At 37.8% G+C, this 21,672-nt stretch overlaps 1 protein-coding gene across 1 annotated transcript in view; it reads left to right on the plus strand.

Annotated features, from left to right (window-relative positions):
• LOC125839527 (serine/threonine-protein kinase STY13) overlaps positions 1-21,672 on the plus strand; it is a 192,157-nt gene that overhangs the window by 110,623 nt on the left and 59,862 nt on the right. The gene's annotated exons all lie outside the window — the stretch shown is intronic.

Raw genomic sequence — 21,672 nt, forward strand, 5'->3', positions numbered from 1 at the left:
GCTTTAAAGAATTAAGCTTCCGTTTGCGAGTAGATTTTTGAAACTGAAACTTGCGTTCGAATATACATTTTATCTGAATTTTCTTTTTGATTTTTGGGAGTGAAAGTGAAACTTCTTTCAAAAATTGGTTGAACTTGTCTGTCACCCTGAGTAGTCATTTAGGGGTCTTAGGTGATGATTCGGGTTGCTTCACTCTTGACTAATTTGAAAATCTTTTGAAGACAAACTACAATTAAATACACACTATTTTTTTTTTACTTTCAAATTATGGCTTTTATTTAATGGAATTAGTTTCAATAAACCATGCAGAAATTGAATATATTGGGGGGAATAATATAAAGGAAAAAGTAACAGCACCCATTATATGACTTCTTTAATGGTCCTAAAGAGTTGATATGACTTGTTATTGACTGTGAGAACCCTAAAGATGTAACATACCTTTGCTTTAATTTACTTGATTTAGAATTTACAAAAGTTGGGTCTGAACAAATTTGGTTTTTGTTATGACTAGGAACAGAACAATTTAGTTAGTTAACCTAGTTTACTGCTCCTATTTGTGACATTTCCATTATGGCCTGTTAATAGTAAGTCAAAGGAATTACACTACTTTTGAGTAGAAGATATATCAAAAATCTATCTCTATCCCATAAAGATAGGGGCAGAATTTGCGCATATCCTACCTTTTCTAGATCCACTTATGAAATCACACTGAATATGTTATTGTTGTTGCAATAATATGTAAATATTCAATCTGGGGGGAGTCGAGTTGGTTCATCGGAAACATTTTAGATGAACTTTCCCGTTATGCTTCAATGTGAACATCTGTGACACCCCAGCATAAGATTAGAAATCCTACATTAGCAAAACGCACGAGAGATGTTGGGTATATAGGTATGCATGTCTCATACATTTGTAACGTTTTTAAAGTTGTGCAGACCTAGACCCAAAATGAACAATATCACTAATGGGCTAGGCTGTTATAAACATTTGTCGTGAATTCACCTTTTAAAAGTGGAGTGTATTTATTTATTTATGGAATTTCATATTTTAATTTCCTAAACTTTTATCATGTACAAGTTGGTTGATCAGACAATACTCCACCAAGTGTTGAAAAAATGGGCAAAAAACAACTCATGTAGCTTTTATAAGGCAGATAATTGCATTGAAGCTCAAAGCACTCAACAAACATCCTGCAGACTCTTTACAGACAAGGGAATATATATAGACAAAAAGGTTTATTTTCTTGATTATGTCGTTGTCTCTATATATTACTATATTTTTTTAATCGGGCTAGAAGTTGATGGAAAATTGTCATGTTAAAAAATAAAATCTAAGGGGTAACATGAAAAAGTAAAAAAAAAAAGAAAAAAAAGAAGAGACAAGTTAATGGGATAAGTAATGATTTAGATTTAGACTCTTTTTCTTTTTCAAGACATGTCAATTTCAGTTTTGTAAATTTGCAGCAAAGAGTGCTCGACATAAAACAGAGAAACTAATATTACTATTGAGTATCTGTTTTTTAATAAATTGTTATTGTAGTATTTAAATAGTAAATATTACTAGTTTAAGAAATTTACTGATTCTTTTATAGCGAAAATGAATCTGTGAATATACATAGAAGTTGTAGAGTGTTTTTTTTTCTTCACGAAATCAATATTTTTCCATTCCAAATCCTTCTCGATACCTTTCAAGAAAAATCTCTAATTTGAATTTCAAATTAATGGATTAGTGCAAGCTTATTTAATGCGGTTATGCACTTCTTGGATAGGATAACTAACCCCTAGGTCCTAGCCTCATTATAATGATAAAACCTCTATTTTCCTATATCATAATGGTGTATTTATATATGGAGTTGTTGTAACTAGGATCAATGGTTCCAGTGACTCATGAAATATATAGATCAATTTGGCTTATTGGGTCAATATTTTCAACCGGCTTTACCTCGTCACATACTTAAAAGTTATGGTTAAGAAGAAGGATAATTTAATGAGCTAATTCAATAGATATTGGGTCATTAGCACAAATACGCTAATTTTAGAGTAATTTTTAATATTTGTCCCTCAAATTTATGGTCTTTAATTTTGGTCTTCAAATGCTTTAAGTAAGAAAAGATGCGGATGAAAATACCTATAACATCGGAAAAAAATTGCAAGACAAAAAGTTCACATTTCCCTATCATAATATATAACACAAATAATGTTTGAGGTAAAACAAGTTAATGTCACTTAATTCCTACAAAACTCATGTCATTAGAAGTATATGTTCAATTCATAACCAATAAGTTATATCATAGAAGGCATAACTTAGTTCTTACAAAACTGATGTGTATGCATTATAATACATAACTTAGTTCATACGAAACTTATGCTGATAGAGATATAAGTTCAGTTTCAAAATCTACAAAGTTACGCCAACTCTATGTAACTTTTGTCGGACTAGGCAAAAACTTTCTAAACTTATGCGTTAGCAAAATTACTTCATAGTTAAAGATATTCTAGCCCACAAATTTTCATTAAATAAATAGCCCAAACAAAAATTAAAAACCACTCCAAAATAAAGACAATTATGCATGAAAAAAAAAAAAAACTTGACAGATATATATTTCCAACAGTTATAAAGATACTTTAATTTTTCACGAGTTCTGAGAGATCCACTAAGGTTGGTATTCATACTTTTAATGAATTGGACAGTGCTTCAAATTCTAATGGCATTTGTACAGTCAACACTCCCATTTGCTTTGTCTCTGGGACCATAACCTTGCCATATATTACAAAAAACAATCTCCATGCCATTCTTCAAGTTTTGTTCCCTATATATTCATATATATATAAATGATGGACCAGAGATTTTAATGAAAAATTCAAAAGAAAAATAATAATGTAGATGCCCTTAAATCATTTAGTTTATCAATATATATATCAAGTGGCAATATAAAGGGGCAACTAGCTAGGGGTCTTCTCAATTACTATAACAATTTTTTTATTGATGTGATAGAAGGGAAAAAAAGAAAGAGATATATGGGAGACACTTCTTGTATCTCACGTCTCTGTGGCACTCTCATTCACTGGCACAAGGCGGTGACATGCATGCTTTGTCCCCATTTGGTGAAATGAATTATTTAAGTTATTGTCAAAATCTTTTTATAACGATATCATTTATTTGAGTATTTATATCGAAATCTAAATACTTAAAAGGTTTGAAGCTGGCTTTGACAAGTCATAACAAATTTCAGATAAAAATATCTCATATTTAGCCTTCAACAAAGTCATACTTTAGATAAAAATGTCCGAAGTCAGATAGAAATTTCAACTTCAATCACCTACATCTGAAATTGTGCCCGAAGCAAATAAACAGTAGCTTAGGCTTGACTTGCGACTTGTTTTGAACTTAATTGGGCCTATGTTTTTTTAGCCCATTTAAAACTTTGATGTTTTAGCCTAGGTTCTTGTAAGCTTGTAGGTCTCAAGAGTTGTGCCACGGGAAAAAAATAAATCAATTTGAGCAATTGAACAATAGGTCATTACTCATTAAAGATTAAAAAATAATAATTAAGAAAGAGCAATGTAAAGGTATTACTTTCAGACAATAGATGGTAATGACTAATTAGAGTTGTGTTTAATCTTCTGTTTATATTAGTCGATCTTACATATTTAGACTTTCTAGACTTTACTCGTTAAATTTTACTGAATATGTTATTGTTATTGACATGTTTAGACTTTATAGTATTAAAATTAAATAATGTTTGGCTTACTTCAATCTAGCAGTTAACAACTCTACATCAAACCAAACAAGGGAAAATTACACGAAATGACAAATATCTAGAGTATATTATGCAATATAGCTATAGTTTTGATTATTTTAATCCGTGACTATAGTTTTACAAAAATTTTCTATTCGGTTTCCTAATTGTATAAATTTAATATTTGTATTTGGTCCTTGATTGTATCCATAATTTGTCTAATTCGGTTCCTGATTGTATAAATCCAGAATTTGTATATGCTTACTCTAGCTATTTGTATACGATTTATGAAAAATATAATAAATTACCCTATTTGTATATTGGCAAGTGAAATATACAAACGAAGTTCTGAAAAATTTCTGAATGTATAAATACAAAATTTTTATATACTTACCCTGTTTGTATATTCACAAGTGAAATATACAAGCCACAACCTCCATTTTTATATACTTACCCTGTTTGTATATTCACAAGTGAAATATACAAGCCACAACCTCCATTTGTATATACTTACCCTGTTTGTATATTTGCAAGCGAAATATACAAACCACAACCTCCATAGCAAATGGAACTAAAGCTATGGAGCGCAATTACCGAAATTATAGCTATAGAGCCTTATCATGTCTATTATCTTTGCTATTTCCGAAGTTTTTATAACTTTGTCAATTGTCAGTTACTCCACTTTGGCCCAACTGAGAATCCATGACAGAGTACCGGCCCATATTGAGTTTCTGTTCATGACAATAGTGTTCTTACGAGGGGACATCCATTTAATTATTAGCTTAGTTAATGTAACAAAATTTATATTTTAGGCACAAAATTCCTCCTTCTCATTACTTATTTATGATTGTAATTATATGTTGGAGTAATGTTTTATTGAGTTTATATTGTATCATTGAGGATTTGAATTGGTACAAAATTATATTCCATCAAAAGATGACATAGATGACCGAGAACCCTTTTAGATAGAAGCAGGTTATAACTTCAATCGAATTTTATTGTTATATATAAAAATGTATATGATTATTCAACACTGTTTAGATCTATATATATACACGTGTATTTCTACTTATTTAATTTATAATTACTTATCTTGGTTGACACGTCCAGCTCCATGTGGAATGTATAGTACGTATTATACTATTATTGCTAAATATACATATATAGAGAAATTCTATAAGCACCTATTATTGATTTTGTGAATCGTAGATAATCCGTTTTTAAGATGAATATACGTTTTCAAAATTGATTAATTAGCTCAATATATACAATTTGAAAAAAAGTTCGAATTGATGGAAGGAGAATGATTTTCTTGTAATAGACCTTATATAATAGAAATTTAAACTAATCAGATCAATATAGTACACCATAAACTTTTTTTTATTGAGAAGATATTTGTTTTTTAAAAAGAATAAAATGTGTATTTTAAAATTGTTCACTACAAAACAACACACACCTATAAAATTTATCAGCACATGCATGCAATAATTATTACTCCTTTTGTTAAACGATACTTGTTCACAATTAATTTTGCACACTTTTTAGAAAATTAGAAATGGAAGAGTAATTTTATTATATTATCCTTGAATATAATAAATATAATGTCTTAAAAACTGTAATAGAGAAATGACTATAACTAATGATAAAGAGAAATTAAAAATTAATTAATATAAAATTATCTATTAATTTTATAAAGTGAACAATTGTTGTTAAACCTCTCAAAATAATATAATGGATCACTATTCTATTATCGAAGTGGGAAGTACATTGCATCAGCTGAAATGTCTTTTTGTTGTGGCATAGTGGGATGTGGTAAATTATGTCATTTTGTACATATACTATAGGATTTCTATATTATAGTATATAGTTAATTAAGTAAAATATAACGCAGAGGCAAATTTTCGTCGTTTTTGCATGCGTCTTCGTTGCCAAGTGTTTTCTTAATCACATGTCCACTTTGTATTTTAGCAAAGGCATAATTTTATATGTAATTTTTGTCTCGTTGATTTATGAAAACAGATTGATAATTTCCTTAAGAACACCATAGTATTTACTTATGGTATCATCTTGTCCAGTGCCACTGACACACACCCCACTGTTATATGTACTTTTTACTTCACCCCAAGAAGCAGTGTGAAATTTGTATTCATTCGCGAAATAAATAGATCAAGATCGTGCCTGTCTTAATGGTCTCATTGCTAAAATTCGCAAATAAGAATCTTGTGAGATCTCTTGTGGATTACTATTCACCTATCAAATAGAGAAATTTTATCAAATATACATTTCAAATGATATATTCTTTATTCAGAACTGATTATATTAATTCATACATATTCCTCGAACCATCGTGGAAAGTCAGCTTCAATTTGCTTATCAATGATATCATCAGTTAGATCACTGTAAGTATCTCTCAAGGCTTTCATACAAACTGCACTCAATTAATAAGAACATGCAACTGTGCTGCAACAACTTCTTTATCATCTAGCCACCGAATATTGCCCTTTTTCTTGCCATAACTTCGTCCAAAAAGATTAAAGACTGATAGAGTTGGTTGAGTAGCATTTTTTGTGATGAATCATCATTCCGATCAACTCTATTATTGCTGGATAGGACATGAGATTCAAAATAATGGGAAGCAAAGTATGAGATTTCTTGAGCCAAATATGCTTGGCAAATAGATCCTTCAACTCTAGATTTGTTTTTTGATAGTCTTCTTTATTTTGTTTAGGAACCTGCAATCAAATTATGAAATAAATAAATTATGTAATAAAATGACGAGAAAAATAATAAATTCTTAAAATAAATTGCTATACCTTTCACAAATGGATACATCCATCGGTATTGAACAGGACCACAAACCCTTGCTTCATAAGGCAAATGAATCATTAAGTGCTCCATTGAATCAAAAAGACCGGGTGAAAATATTCGTTGCAATTTACACAAGATTAATGGAATGTTATCTTTCATTTGCTGTTGACACCCAATTTTGGCCCTCCCCGATGATAATTAGTTTCCGAGCTTCTTATTTTTCAAACGATTTAGAATAGTTAGCTTTATAAAATTCAAAGCTTGTTTTAAATGATTTTAGTTGATTTTTATAATTTTTTAAATAATAAATATATTTCATATAGTTATATATGTAATTAGTATATTTTATAAATATTTGAAAATCATATCAAAAGATTTCCACATGGTTAGGATATGTATTTTATTTTTATTTTGTTTTAGTTTGAATATAGTTTTAATTTTGAATTAATTAGTTTGTATATAAATTAAGTTAATTATTTTATTTCGCTAAGATTAAGAAGCTCGTAAATTAATTGTATTAATTCATCTTATTCGACTACTAGCCGAGTCTATCCTAATTAACTAAGGTCGGCCATATTTCTAATTTTTTAATTGGCTACGATTTAGACTCATATGGCCAAACCTTAAATCCAACTCTATCATATTCAATTTAAAAGACCAAATATTGGACCCTTTTTCCATTCCCGTGACCAATCCAATTTTCCTTAATTCCTAGCCCACCAAATAACCCATAACAGCCCAATAGTCTCCTTTTCATTTCATGCCAAAATAGACCCATTTTACATCAATACAAGAAACACCAAAATGACCCCTGCATCGTTCTTCTTTTTCTCAGCAAACCCAGACGCGAACCTGCAATATCATCGATTCCAGCAGCCCAAATCGCGACCAGAAACGAGCCAGCAGCCCAGAAAACGTACATCAGTCGTCAAGCACGCGTCTGCCCCATTTCTTCTTCCGGAATGAGACGTTTTTTTGGAGAAAAAAGTTGTATCCTCTAAATGGTGAAAGGATTTGGATTTCAAATTTTGAAATGGTCCCTGGCCCTATGGAGATCTTGATTCATTTTCCCCCCCAATCCGAACCCGAATTTTCACCATAAATACCATGTTCTTTCACTGGTGTAAGGGGGGGCCCCTTTGTTAGTTGGAAATTTTGGGTGTCGAGAGAAAAGATTTGAGAAAGAATTGGGAGGGAATTCTTGACGGAGACTAGGATATAAAGAGCTATAATTCATAAAAAAAAAGGGATTGGAGAAGTGAGAAAATAGAGAGTGGATAGCTGAACAAAAGTACTCTCAAATAGTTTCAAAAGAGCCTGAGTTTTTTTTTTTTTTTTCTTTTAGTTTGATTTCCTTTTTCTCGTATCCTCGGAGTTCGCCGGAGCGTTCGGAATTCATTGTCTTTCAGTGGTGAAGGCTCTTTCTCGCTGCTCTGCTCATTGCTGTCCAGTTTGCTGCACTCAGAAAGGTAAACATATTTTCTGTTTGTGTCGTTCATTTTCTTAAGATGCAAATCGTTCACTGTTTGAAGGTTCTAAGTTATATGAAAATGTTGAAATTTTGGAAGTAATCTTGGCTTGCTCTTAGGTTCGAAATCAGTGACGCATCTTCGTTTTGTTCATTCAAACTTTTGAGTCCGTTTAGTTAGGAGTCTTGCCGGTTTTATGCGCTTTTGAATTGTTTTTCCTTCTATCTTCTTGTCGATTATACTGCTAATCTTGTCGGTTGGTTGTAACTTAGGATGGTTGTGATTTCCTTTTCTAGATTTAGAATGCCCTTTTCTCAGTCCGATAGGAAAGGGTCGTTTTTTTTACGCATTTTAGCTAGCGGGTTGAGTGATTTTACCTCTTATTCTGTATGGTGCTCGTTCTATTCGTATTCACTTAAATATTGTGGTTCATACACTAGTTATTTGCGGCTCTAAATCCCATTAATAATAGCATCAGCTGTACGGTCCTTATTAGCTTGCATATTGAGTCGGTCTTCTCTCTAGTCTGTCTCGATCCAACTATGTTAAAGGCTAAGTCGATAATTTTCTGGAGTGGTTGTCAATGTTAGTTTGCTTCGTTCCATTTTTTGCCATTTTGAGTAAACTTGTTGTTCGTATTTCCTCACTAGTCGCATCATGAACCATGCTAGTCTTTGAAATATCAGTAATGGGTATTTATGAGCCATGACTTGTTAATGTATGAAATGCTTGAATCGAGTTTTGGCCGTCATTTTATTTCATAAGATTTTATTTATTTTTAAAAGAGTTGCTCACCATTTACAGTGAAGCTGTATAAATGTGAGGTAGTGTTCTTTTTTTGTTAGTTTGTTTCTAGTCCTTCCATTTTCCAAGTTGTCAACATTAGTTGCTACTTTACTCATACATTGGATTATATACTTGTCATATTATAAGAAGCCCGTTGCTAGTTCATTTCACCGTAAAGACATATTCCTCCTTTCTTCACCATTTGAATGCATTGAGTAGTAGAGGATAACAATCCTTTAATTACGTCATTTCGCTTCTCTCCCAATAAATACTAAGTGCATTATTTGTCTGCCCAAGACCTTAATATATTAATTCATGTGATTTTGCCTTCCTGCTTTGGTTTGTTCATTATTTGAGTTGGTATTGTTATTCTTTAAATGCATTCTTTTCTCATGTCGTTAAAATTTGAATTTACTAACTATGCTTCTCTTTCTCCGTTGCATGTGAAAATCTTTTTGAGTCCGTTCGGACTCCATCCCCTCTCTTTGCATTTCGTGGATTGGGCCTAATCGGCCCAATGCTTATCTTCATCGAGTCCAAAATAGCCGACGAATAGGTTGCGAGAAGCACAAGGGCTGGTAGCCGAATTTTCAGATCCCAAAAGCCCCAAAAAGGGCAGTATACACGGTGTATACGAGTGTATATACATGTATACATAGAAAGAACAGCGATATACAGGTCTGGAAAGCCGATACAGGTGCTGGAAATGTGGAGTGGACTGAATACACTCGATATACGGTCCGATATACACAAAAACGTGCCTGAATACGGCCCATATACAGCGATATACCTTTGCTGTATACACAGGTTTTCAGGAGCGAAAATGGGCTGAAAGAGGCCCAAAACGCAGCAATAGGCCCAAATTGGAATATTTCCTTTCCCTCTCTTACTTACTTTATTTTTATTAGATTAACACTTTAATTATCTTATGGTTTAATTTAATTAAATTCCCGAGAATGGTCATTTTATTTTATTTTCAAATTAAAGTAAATATTTCATTACTTAATTTTATTTTAACATTAGTCTTGTTGATATTTCATGAACTATTCCCCTTTAGAAAAATTCCCCTTTAGTTCATCCCCCCTCAAGATAATAATAATAATAATAATAATAAAGTAATAGAATTTCTTATATTTATGTTTCATGCTTAGTTTTTATTTTTTTTGTCCTGTCAACACTTGAGGTCTTCCCTTTAAAAGTCTTCCTTTAGTTATTCCCCTTAATAATAGTAATAATAAATAAATAGACAAAAAGCGAATTTCTTTTACTTAGTTAATATTTTCTCAAAATTAATCAAAGTCACTTTTAGTCAAATCGCCGGTCAACCGCAAGTTAGCGGGCATTCCGAGGGCCTAACACCTTCTCGGAATGTACATTTGAACTCGAACCCTTTTTTTCAATTGATTTTATCTGTTTAAGTCTTTTGAAAAATCTTGTATTTTTTCTTGATTTTTTATTAAAAATTAAGTGGCGACTTTGTTCTTTTGGAAATTCGATTTCTCTTAAACTATAAGTTTAACCGATTTTTTAAAACTAAGTCATTTTCCCTTTTATATATCTTTTTAAATAAAACAGAAATGACGACTTCACTGGGGATAGTATTAAGTTCTAACCATAAGATTTGACTTGTTTGACTAATTGTATTAATTGCTAAATTGTTTATCTGCTCTCAACGTGTTTAAATTAATATAACTGTCATTGTATTTCATGGCATATTCTCGTGTATGTATAGTATATTAAAGGACGGTTTTGCGGAACTGCAACCGGACTTTTTTATACTCAATCCTTTTTCGGAATGATCGGCAATTTATTGGTTCGTCATGGGTCCAATGGTTGTTGTGAATTCCAGCCTAAGTTGTCCACTTGGGTTCCCGGTCTCTCAAAAGCTACTCTTAGTCAACTAGCGTAGAGCGAAACCAAATCCCAACTTTTAGCGCATTTTGAACTAAGTTGACCCAACACTCAAGGCGTGTTAGGCCCATTAGAAGCCCACCTTGTGTCTATTTGGCCCATCTTGCCAATAAAGAGACAATCATATTTATGTGTTAATTGAAGGATATATATGTATTTTTAAAACAAATCAATTATCTAATGGGGGCGGGGGAAACTTACCTTTATCTATTTTTTTTTGTAGAATGAATCCAGTACATAAGCATCTGAGAACCCGAATGGTGACCATACCTGACCCATATCTCCAAGTTTGGTGAAAGTTCATGAACAATGGGGACAAGAGAAAAGTTCAAAGACACATAGGCAATCTCCCGTCATTGATGGAAATGGTGGTTTGGCCCGGTTTAATTGGGACAATGGTAAAGTTTTGGGACAGCGACAATATGGTATTTCGATTCGGGGAAGTGGAAATGACGCCGACTATTGAAGAAGTCATGACAAGTTATGAAAGTGTTGGCATGTGCAACAAAAGAAGGTTCCAACCCGATACAGATCTCCTTTTCCCAAAAACATGGGATTTTGCTGAAATTAAAGAAAAGTTGTCACTCGTCAAAGCTGATTGGATGGACAAGCTGCCTGGGCCAAACATTCCACTTCGAAAGTTGTATTATCGATTTGGACGTGCAAGAGCTTACGAGAAGTTCAAAGAAGAGTTTGTTTCGGAAGAAAAATGGAAGGAAACACGCCCCCTCGCTTTTGCGATATGTCTACTTGGGACAATGGTGTTTCCCCAAGGACCAAACTACACCATCCATCCAAGTGTAGTAATGGTTACTCATGCTATTTTTTATGGAGTAGGCTACGGGTCAGCAACTAAGTACTACACTTTGGCACCCATGATTTTGGCCGACATTTATAGGGCTTTGAACAAGTGTCAAAGTGGAGAGCGTTTCTTTCAGGGATGCAACCTGATACTTCAGTGGTGGATGATGAGACACTTGATCAAAACACATAATCCAGAAGAACCAGATCCGTTGAGACGATCGGATCAATTTGCAGGTCATGATTGGTAGATGTACCATAATCATTGCAACAAAACTGGAGGTTTAAAATTCTGGTATCCAAGACTTCAAGGGCTAAGAGAGGAAAATGTGCAGTGGTCGATAGAAAGTCTAGTGGTGACAAAACAAATGGTGATTCGAGCGAAAAAGACCCCTTACTTGATATTTGCCGGGTTAAGAGGGACTAGACCATATGCTCCCGGTCGAGTCCTTAGACAACTGGGAGGGAAACAGGAGATTCCCCAAATTGCGCACATGAAGAAATTTGCAACTGATCATGAAAATGGACGAGTCTCTTATGCTGAAGACATACGTAGAACATGGAAAACCCGAAGGGTATTGGGTGAGCCGGTACCAAACAGATTTCGTCTAGAATGTTCTAAGGATTACAAAGAATGGTTGAAGAAGAGCCTCGCCGGAACTATTGAGCCTGGTCCAAATGTTCCCCATATTATTGCAGATGTTGGGGCCAAACATCAAATTCGACTTCATCGACTCCAAGAGAAGTATGACAAGAATGAGTTGGACCATCAACGCCGACATTCAGAGGACGCCAAAGTCATAACTCAGTTGAAGCAGGAGCTACGAAGAGCCAGTCAATGTATGTCAGAACTAGATGATAGCATGGAACAGCAGATTCGGTCGGTCGAGAGGTTCAGACATCAAGAAGGGGCTCGGTTGGCTAGAGATCACCTATGGGCGAACAGATACGCTATGTGGGAAGAAGTCGGCATCGCTAAGAGAACCAGACTTGGTGAAGGATCAGGATGAGCTTAGAGTTTGTTATCATCCCCTGCGTGGGATTGCTTTATTTGTACTTTGTTTTGTAATTTATTTTCCGAACTCTTTTCCCCAATTTTGTGTTTATCAGACATTTTGAATGCTATTAATGAAATATTTTGGGGATAATGAATTGGCTTAAAAAGGCATATACATCCTTCAATTCGTTAGGCCTACCTTTGGCACAAAAGGGTCACATGCATCTTTAGGACGCGATATTTGTTTGTTTACTTGTGTGCTTTAACTGTTTATGTGGTATGTTGCTTTGAATGAGGACATTTCTAGCCCACTCCTTTTCAAAAAATTTCCAAAAATCTCTACAATAGCAAATACAAGTCATTATCAAAATGTCCGACCAAAATTCCATGAGTCTTGAGTTCCTCAGCCAGAAATAAAATCCTACCACCCAAATCCTAAAATATTACTCTATCATCTCAGGAAAGGTGAAATTGCCGCTAAGATGGAAAAAGGCAAGGGTATCGACATAGAGCTGAGGAGGATTTGAGGATGGAACTGCAGCGGCTCAGACAAGAGATCCAAGAAACCAGAGAAAGAAGAATAAAAGTGGAGTTTGCCACCGCAATCGCACAAACAGCAAATGCGGCACTAGACGTGGAATTGGCCGCAAAGATGACAAAATGTGTTGTTATAGATGAAGAGACAGCTGCTGTGCGGAAGAAGCGAGATGCCCTCAAAGAGATAACCGTGATGCTTCAGAAGCCACGTGAAAAACACTCTTTCTTCAACCGAGAGGCCACCAACAGTGATGCCAGAGGCACTAGACCTGAAGCTACCGAAGAAGATACTGGGGAGGAAATTATTTATAGGCCTCCTCTTCAGGGACGGTGGAAGAAAGGGAATGAGAAAACCACCCGTGAAGCATATGAGTTTACCCCCCGTGGCTAATACGGCAGTCAGAGGAAGAAGCTCCGGTGAAGGCACCATCTATCTTTTAGGAGCTTTCTTAGTTGTTTTTCACTTTCCTTGTAACCACCAGAAATGAATGAATGAAAATGAAGATTTCCTTTGTATTCGAACTACGTTGGGCCTGAATTCTCCTTCGGAGATACGTAGGCAGCCTTTCAAGGCCCGGCCCCTATCTTTTTCAAATTTTCTTTCCCCCTCTTTCGTTCTACAAGGAAACATTAATCTCAGATCAACAGACAACAGATGATGCAGCAAGAAGACCTTAGCTCAACGCAATTTAGCCTTTCTGAGTCACTAGACCCAAAATAAAACGAGCAAATTCCTGCTTGTTCAAAAAATCAGTCCCCATTTCTCGTGGGTTAACGTGTCCTCAGACAAAGCAACTTTTATGTGTTTATCTGCTTTCAATGTGATATCTTGCATTACTCATCTACGACGAATACTGACAGATTTGCCTTTGAGTTATTTTTCTCTACAGGTAGTAAGAACTGATCTGTGTTGATACACTGGCCGATCATCCCTATTTTACCAGATCAAAAGGGCCTACAGATTCCTTTCCCAGCCAAAATTCACAAAAGGGAAAGACAACAATGAGTGATAACAACGAAGAACCTGGCCTTACTGATGTCGTGGTGGCTCAGCCCGCCCTTGCTGATCAGAATGAACTGATCCTGCAGTTGATGCAACAAATTGCTGAGATGAGGGTCGAGATGCAGAAAAGACAAGATTTGCCTCCTCCGATTTTTGCTGTCAACACTCAACCAGACGGAAGACCTCCAGCTCAAATTCCCCCTCCTAACGTGGAACAGGCTCAAAACCCATCTTTAAGCCCTGCTCGTAATCCCTCCGTCATTGACCTTACCACTCAAAACCCCCACTACGCCTCAGCCTCTTATCAAACACCACCCCCTCCTCAAAATACCAACCTCCAAGCACCACTTCTTCCCCCTAATGCAAACTACCAAACTAGCCTGCCCCCCCCCCCCCCCACAGCCAAAACGCTAATAACCCACGCACTTCCTTCCCTCACCAAAACCTGTACACCAACCCCCAGACTTATCCCCAAAACTATCACGCCCCTTTAAATGGCCAGAGTCCCTCTATCGCTCCACCACTACCACAAAAACCCGTTTTCCAAATACCAGTTCCCAACGAGCATGATGCCCATGGTTCGGAGCTCGACCACTATGAGGAAAGGGAGAGAGAGTGGAGGTCAAATGAAGAGACCACCAAGATAGATATGAAGGAGGAAATTAGGAAAGCCATGAAGGAGTTGAACTGCATTCCTGAGGTTGCCGGGTTGAGTTATGAAGACCTATGCATTCATCCGAATTTGGACCTCCCGGAAGGGTTTAAGGTGCCCAAATTCGACATCTTTGGAGGAACAGGGAACCCCTTAGCGCACCTGAGGGCCTACTGTGACCAACTCGTGGGAGTTGGGAGAGACGAAGCTTGTTAATGCGGCTTTTTAGCCGAAGTTTGAGCGGAGAAGCTCTAGAATGGTTTACGTCTCATGAAACGAAACAGTGGTCTAGCTGGAATGCTCTGGCTAAGGACTTCATCGAACGATTCGCCTACAATGTGGAGATCGTTCCTGATCGTTACTCCTTGGAGAAGATGAAGCAGAAGCCGACTGAAAGCTACAGGGAATTTGCATATAGATGGCGAAAGGAGGCAGCTAGAGTTAGACCTCCTATGTCAGAAAAGGAAATTGTTGAAGTGTTTGTGCGGGTGCAGGAGCCCGAATATTATGACAGAATTATGTTGTTCGTTGGAGCAAAATTTGCTGAGATAGTCAAGGTAGGTAAGACTATCGAAGATGGATTGAGAACCGGAAAGATTGCCCGTGTTGCTGCCGCGCCCGGATCTTCGGGCTTGTTGAAGAAGAAAAGAGAGGATGTGTCCTCTGTCTCTTATGAGGGGAAGAAGACCCCAAGGAAATCATCATCATACAAAGGTCGTCCTCGACCTTCACCGAGTTTGTACCCGGCATGTTATGCACAGGTTGATTACCAAAATACCCTTCCCCCCAGTTACCAAAATACCCCTCCTCCCAGTTATCAAAGTACTCCCCCTCCTAATTACCAAACTCCCCCTATTATTTACCAAACTCCCCCTCCAGTTTACCAGACGCCATCTCATCATTACCGAAATGTCGCACCCAACTGCGCCAACGTTCAAACAAATTACCAAACGCCTCCCCCAATGTACCAAACCCCAGCTCCAGTTTACCAAAATACCTCCCCGAACTACCAAGCTCCACAACTAAACTACCAAACCAACTCATATCCCAGATATCAAGCCCCACGTCCGAATGCTCCAAATTATCGCCAAATGCCTCCCCCTCAACATGGCAATTATGATCCCTCCCGTCCTAGATTTGAGAAGAAGCCTGCTAGGAATTTTACTCCGCTTATTGAAAGCTGAACAAAATTGTTTGAGCGATTAACTGCGGCAGGATATATTCATCCAGTGGGTCCTAAGCTAGTTGACACTAGCTCAAAGTTTTACAGACCTGATCAGAGGTGCGCATATCACTCCAACAGTGTTGGACATGATACTGAAGACTGTATCAACCTGAAGCATAAGATTCAAGACCTGATTGACCAGAATGTGGTCTCTCTTCAGACAGTTGCGCCCAATGTCAACAGTAATCCTTTGCCAAATCATGGAAGCGCCACTATCAATATGATAGAGACAGATGATGACTGGTGCGTGGCAAAGTCGATAGTTCCGATTGCTCCTGATGAACTAGAAAAGGCTGTAGCTTCGTTGAGCATCAGAGAAAAGAAAGAGTTTGTGATTCTGACACCCGAGAAGGCTGTTGCCTTGGTGCCACGAGAAACTCTTACTAGACCAAAATTTGTTATTGAAACGGCTGTTACTCAAGGCATGACCAGATCTGGCAGGTGCTACACACCTGAAGAGTTAGCTCAAGGGGGGCAGAAGAAGGATCAGGCTAAAAGGCCGATTAGTGAAGCTGAAGCCGAAGAGTTCTGGAGGAAGATGCAGCCGAAAGATTATTCAATTGTGAAGCATTTGGAGAAGACACCAGCTCAGATTTCTGTGTGGGCTTTATTGATGAGTTCACAATTGCATAGACAGGCTTTGATGAGAGCTTTGGATGACACTTATGTGCCTGTGGGTACTAACAACGATAATCTAGCAGCCATGATACACCAGGTCATTCGGGGACATCGAATCAGCTTTTGTGACGAAGAGTTGCCCTTTGAAGGGAGGATGCACAACAAAGCTCTGCACGTCACCATTAAGTGCCGGGAAAAAGTTATAAATCGTGTTTTGGTCGACGATGGGTCCGGTCTCAACATATGTCCGCTTTCGACTCTCAAGCAGCTGAAATTCGACTTGGGAAAGGTTCAACAAAACCAGGTCAATGTGAGAGCTTTTGATGGAGTACAAAGAGACACGATAGGGGCAGTAAATTTGGATGTTCAGATGGGGCCTGCAGAATTCAATGTGGAGTTTCAGGTGTTGGACATCAATACCAGCTACAATTTGCTTCTGGGAAGGCCGTTTATCCACATGGCTGGGGCTGTGCCTTCTACCCTTCACCAATTGATGAAATTTGTTTGGAAGGATCAGGAATTGGTCATTCATGGTGAGGGGAGTCATTCCGATGGGTATGCGCCGGTCGTTCACGAGGTTTCTCGAGGTTGTGATTTCTACACGGTGGAGCTGGTAAATGCCACCGGTGATGACTTGGCTCCACAACCTCCTATGCCTGCCGCGTACAAGATGATTGCTACTGTTATGCTACAGAATGGTTTCGAACCAGGTTTTGGGTTAGAGAAGCATTTCCAAGGAATCGTCGAGCCTATCCAAATTCCCGCCAAAGGAGTAAAGTTTGGTTTGGGATATGTCCCAACAGATGACGAAGCAGAGATGAAGAACAAGAACGCTGATCAAGCATTGGCCAGGCCAATTCCTCATTTGTACCAGTCATTCCCGGTGCGAGGATATGTTAATGATGATGGTCTCGGGGAAGGGATCTGTGGCCTTTTTGAGGAGATTGATGCGGTCATTGAGGAAGAGGCTGGGACATCAGGCATCCGTGATGCAGAGCCTGAGGAGCGATTGCAGAACTGGACCTCCACACCACTCTTGATTTCCCGCACATCTGGATAGAAAAGACATGTGTCTTTGTTTGTTTTAAAATCGGTAGTAGTCCGTAAGAGGCCCGAGACCCACCCTTTATGCAATTTTATTTGTTTGAAGTTTTAAATTCCCTTGTGATGTTTCAAAAGGCAAAATGGCCCTCGGCCATGGCTAAAGTTTATGCTTGTCTTTCAATTTAAATGAAAAGCCTCTTTTATCAAATTTGTTTGTTTACTATCTGTTTATATTTTACTTTCCTAACTTTGTTTGTTTATGATTTCAGTAATAATAATTTAAAACCTGCCAATGTCATGTCATGTCATGAACCGAGTGAACAAAATGAGGCAGGTGATGATGAGTGCGAGGAATACGGAGAAGAAAATGAGGTTCCTGAATATGTTGCTGAAGAATTTCGCCAATTCGAAAATCAACATAAGCCAAATTTGGAAGAAACCGAAACTGTGAATCTCGAAGATGAGGAATGTGTTAAAGAAGTAAGAATCAGTGTCCATTTGACGGAAGCTCAAAGAAGAGACCTGGTTCGCTTGCTTAGGGAGTACATTGATGTATTTGCCTGGTCTTATAAAGACATGCCAGGGCTAAGCACAAATATTGTGTCCCATAAGTTGCCGATCAATCCAGATTTCAGTCCAATAAAACAAAAGACTCGGAAGTTCAAGCCTGAGTTGAGTTTGAAAATCAAAGAGGAGATTACAAAGCAGATCGAGTCCCAAGTAGTGGAAGTGACGCAGTATCCAACTTGGTTAGCTAATGTTGTTCCGGTTGCCAAGAAAGACGGAAAAATAAGAATTTGTGTCGATTACAGAGATCTCAATAAAGCTAGCCCAAAAGATAATTTTCCATTACCAAATATTCACATTCTCATTGATAACTGTGCTAAGCATGAGATGCAGTCATTTGTGGATTGTTATGCGGGTTACCACCAGATCCTGATGGATGAAGAAGATGCAGAAAAAACAGCTTTCATCACACCTTGGGGTGTATATCATTATCGGGTGATGCCTTTTGGTCTCAAAAATGCCGGTGCTACTTACATGAGGGCTATGACGACCATTTTTCATGATATGATTCACAAGGAGATCGAGGTGTATGTAGATGATGTCATAATCAAGTCCCACGAGAGTTCGGATCACTTGACTCACTTGAGAAAGTTCTTTGATCGCTTGCGCCGATACAATTTGAAGTTAAATCCTGCCAAGTGTGATTTTGGAGTGCCAGCTGGCAAGTTGTTGGGATTTATAGTCAGCAGGAGGGGCATTGAGCTTGACCCTTCCAAGATCAAGGCAATCCAAGAATTACCCCCTCCGAAGACCAAGAAAGAGGTGATCTTTTTAGGAAGGTTGAACTACATCAGTAGGTTTATAGCTCAATCCATCGTGGTGTGTGAGCCCATCTTTAAGTTATTGAAAAAAGATGCTTCGACCAAGTGGACCGGAGAATGTCAAACTGCTTTTGATGCCATCAAGAACTATCTGTCCAATTCACCGGTGTTGGTCCCTCCGCGAGAGAGGAGTCCGTTATTGCTATATTTGTCTGTCTCAGATAATGCATTGGGATGCGTGCTTGGTCAGCATGACGAAACTGGGAAGAAAGAGCGAGCCATTTATTATTTGAGCAAAAAGTTCACTCCATATGAGGCTCGTTACACTCTTTTGGAGAGAACATGTTGTGCTTTGACTTGGATCGCTCAAAAGTTGAGACATTATTTATCTTCTTATACCACATATCTTATTTCCAGGATGGAACCGTTGAGGTATATTTTCCAGAAAGCAATGCCGACTGGGAAGTTGGCTAAATGGCAAATGCTTTTGAGTGAATTTGACATCGTATACGTGACTCAGAAGGCGATGAAGGCACAAGCCTTAGCCGATCATCTTGCAGAGAACCCGGTTGATGAGGAGTATGAACCGCTCAAAACTTATTTTCCTGACGAGGAAGTTTCATTCGTGGGCGAAGATATTTCTGAAGCGTACCCCGGATGGAGAGTATTCTTCGATGGAGCGGCAAATCATCAAGGGAAAGGAATCGGAGCGGTCTTAGTGTCGGAAACCGGTCAGTACTATCCTATGGCGGCTAAACTCCGATTTGAATGCACGAACAACATGGCTGAGTATGAAGCTTGCATCCTCGGTCTAAAGATGGCAATTGATATGAATGTTCACGAGTTGCTGGTTATTGGAGATTCAGATTTGCTGATTCATCAGGTTCAAGGGGAATGGGCCGTGAAAAATCCAAAGATCACACCGTATGTGCGGTATATACAGAAGTTGTGCAAGAGATTTCGCAAGATTGAGTTTAAACACACTCCAGGACACAGAATGAGTTGGCCGATGCTCTTGCCACCATCGCGTCAATGATTAAGCATCCAGATACAAGTTATATTGATCCAGTGGATATAGAGGTAAAAGAACAACTTGTTCATTGTTCACACGTCGAAGCGGAACCAGATGGTTTGCCTTGGTATTTTGACATCAAGAAGTATTTAGAGGACGGAACTTATCCTGAGAATGCAACGTTCAACCAAAAGAAGTCGATACGCCGCATGGCCCTCAATTTCTTTGCAAGTGGAGAAATCCTTTACAGGAGGACTCCAGATTTAGGTCTTCTCAGATGCGTTGATGCTAATGAAGCTGCAAAACTTCTAGACCAGATACATGTCGGAGTCTGTGGTACTCATATGAATGGGCTCACTTTGGCGAGGAAGATCTTCCGAGCCGGTTATTTTTGGATGACTATGGAACACGATTGTTGCAAATTTGTGCAAAAATGTCATAAATGTCAAGTGCATGGTGATTTGATTCGAGTACCGCCTCACGGACTTAACGCTATGAGTTCACCTTGGCCTTTTGTAGCTTGGGGTATGGATGTCATTGGTCCGATAGATCCAGCCGCATCTAACGGACACAGATTCATTTTGGTTGCCATTGACTACTTCACCAAGTGGGTGGAAGCAGCTTCGTACAAGTCGGTGACCAAGAAAGTTGTAGCTGATTTTGTTCGTAACAACCTGATATGTAGGTTTGGAGTACCAAAATCCATCATTACTGATAATGGAGCGAATCTTAACAGTCACTTGATGAGAGAGATATGTGAACAGTTCAAGATTACTCACCGAAACTCAACTGCCTATCGTCCCCAAATGAATGGAGCTGTAGAAGCCGCCAACAAGAACATAAAGAAGATTTTGAGAAAAATGATTGATAATCGCAGAGGTTGGCACGAAATGTTGCCATATGCTTTGTTGGGTTACCGAACGACTGTCAGAACATCAGTTGGAGCTACTCCATATTTGCTAGTATATGAAACCGAAGCAGTTATACCTGCAGAAGTTGAAATACCCTCCTTGAGAATCATCCAAAAGCCGAATTGAATGATGCTGAATGTGTTCGCAAGCGGATCGATCAGTTAACATTGATTGATGAGAAGAGAATGGTTGCTGTTTGTCATGGTCAACTGTATCAACAGAGAATGATTCGCGCTTTCCACAAGAAAGTAAGAGCCAGAATGTTCGAAGTTGGTCACTTAGTTCTTAAACGTATTTTCCCTCATCAGGATGAGTACAAAGGGAAATTTGCACCAAATTGGCAAGGACCCTACATGGTTCGCAAAGTGTTATCTGGAGGTGCCTTAGTCCTGTCGGAGATGGATGGCACCGAGTGGCCGAAACCGATCAACTCAGATGCTGTCAAAAGATATTATGTGTGAAGTTTCAGTTTGTATTTTCTGTCATTTCCTTGTAATCATTCTATTTGCTTGTAATCGTTTTGTTTAAAATCTATCCCTATGCAATGAACTACGTCTGACCTGAATTCTCGAGAATGAGATACGTAGGCGGCCTATGTCGGCCTCGGTCACCCCTTTATCCCTTTTAATATTTTTCTTTGTAAATGAACTACATCTGACCTGAATTCTCAAGAATGAGATACGTAGGCGGCCTATGTCGGCCTCGGTCACTCCTTTATCCCCTTTTAATGCTTCATTTTGTATTTGAACTACGTTCGACCTGATTCCTGCCTCAACGGGATACGTAGGCGCCACAAGGGCTCGGTCATATCTCCCGTAAGATTTCTATTTC

Source organism: Solanum verrucosum, unplaced genomic scaffold, assembly GCF_900185275.1.
Source record: "Solanum verrucosum unplaced genomic scaffold, falcon-dt-bn FXZP01000306.1, whole genome shotgun sequence".
Lineage (NCBI taxonomy): Eukaryota > Viridiplantae > Streptophyta > Magnoliopsida > Solanales > Solanaceae > Solanum > Solanum verrucosum.